At 47.7% G+C, this 1471-nt stretch overlaps 1 pseudogene; it reads right to left on the bottom strand.

Moving 5' to 3' along the window:
* Nucleotides 1-1010: 1010 nt before the first annotated feature.
* Nucleotides 1011-1471, bottom strand: part of LOC105518348 — an 18179-nt pseudogene continuing 17718 nt past the window's right edge.

Below are 1471 nucleotides of genomic sequence, written 5' to 3'. Positions count from 1 at the left end.
ACTTCAGAGAAGAAGGGCAGCCGGTGGTGGGGTGACAATGACCTTCCTGCTTCTGTTGTTTACTCAAATTCCTTTAGCATAAAACATTCAATACCCCAAGATGTTGTATTTTGGAGTAGCAAGTCATGAACCCCACCATGCTCATGCAACAAAACCCAGAGTCTTTGAAGAGTGATGACTACAAAATATTTAAATTCAAAATACAAATGATGGCCAAGTAGGGTGGCTCGTACCTGTAGTCCCAGCAGGGAGGTGCAGGGAGGCCCAGGCAGGTGGATCACTTGAGTTCTGGAATTCGAGAGCTGCCTGGCCAATATGTTGAAACCCCATCTCTACTAAAAATACAAAAATTAGCCCAGCATGTGGTGCACACCTGTTGTTCCAGCTACTTTCAGGGGATGGGGAATGAGTGAGCTGAGGATCAACTGAAACAATATCATATTTACAAATGATTTTTTTTCCTATAAGGCTAGTCAAGTGAAGCAGTGGAAGTGGAGAAGGCACAATGAAACCTGTAACTGGTTGTGATCAATTATTTGTAAACAGGAATGAATTTTTATGCACTATACACTGTTGTCAAATTTACATATGCTGCAAAACTGGAGGTGAACAGCAGTGCCCTGGTCTCTTCCTACGCTTACCTCTAGGGATAACAATTTTTAATGCGTGCAGCCAACCTGTACATAAATATTGTTACTCTTTGTCCAGTTTTCCTCCCCAGGCCCTGCCGTCCAGCCTGCAAGGGGAAACAGAGTTTGTGTGTTTCCTTACCTTCTAGTCCACTCCAAGGAGCCAAGAAGGCGTCATCTCACCCCACTCAACCCCGGCTCGTCCTCCAAACGGAGCCCTTCAAAGATTGCGGTGATTTTCAGTCCTTCGTAATCACTCTCAGCCCCAAAATATGAAAATGAGAGCGATGGTCCTGAGCGCCTGGAGCGACATCTTAGTTCGCTCCCAGGACCCATCAGGAACCTCATCCCAAGTGCTCTGAAGAGCAGGAGAAAACATTTTTAACTCTGGTAGCGTCCTAAGGCGTCTTCTTCTTGGGGCAGGGTTCTGACGGGACGAGGGGGAGCCCCACCGTCAGAGAGTCGCCCCTCAGAGCTGCTCAGGCTCCTCTTCTCGGTGGTGCTGCTGGGAGCTCTGCCTGGGTGGCGGAGGATCAGAACCCGCGCTCCCAGGCCGCGCGCTTGAAGAGGCCGCCGGGAGGATTTCTCTTTCCGGCTCAGATGTTGGGATAAATAAATGAGATTTCCCGGAGTCAGGTTCCAAAGCTTAGTGAAATGGCGACTTTTAGGGTCCGCAATAGAGACGTAGGCGCTAAAAATTCGGCATAAAAATCTGAGTATGAAGAAGAGAATAAATTAACACTCGGAATCAGATGGGCCATGTGAATAAAACATTGCTATCCCAAGGTAGGTCTCCAACCATCCATCCTAAACTGAGACACAATCTCCAATGACTGAGCTAA

The sequence above is a fragment of the Colobus angolensis genome, unplaced genomic scaffold (assembly GCF_000951035.1).
Source record: "Colobus angolensis palliatus isolate OR3802 unplaced genomic scaffold, Cang.pa_1.0 Scaffold317, whole genome shotgun sequence".
NCBI lineage: Eukaryota > Metazoa > Chordata > Mammalia > Primates > Cercopithecidae > Colobus > Colobus angolensis.
This window is presented reverse-complemented; position numbering and strand designations above follow the sequence as displayed.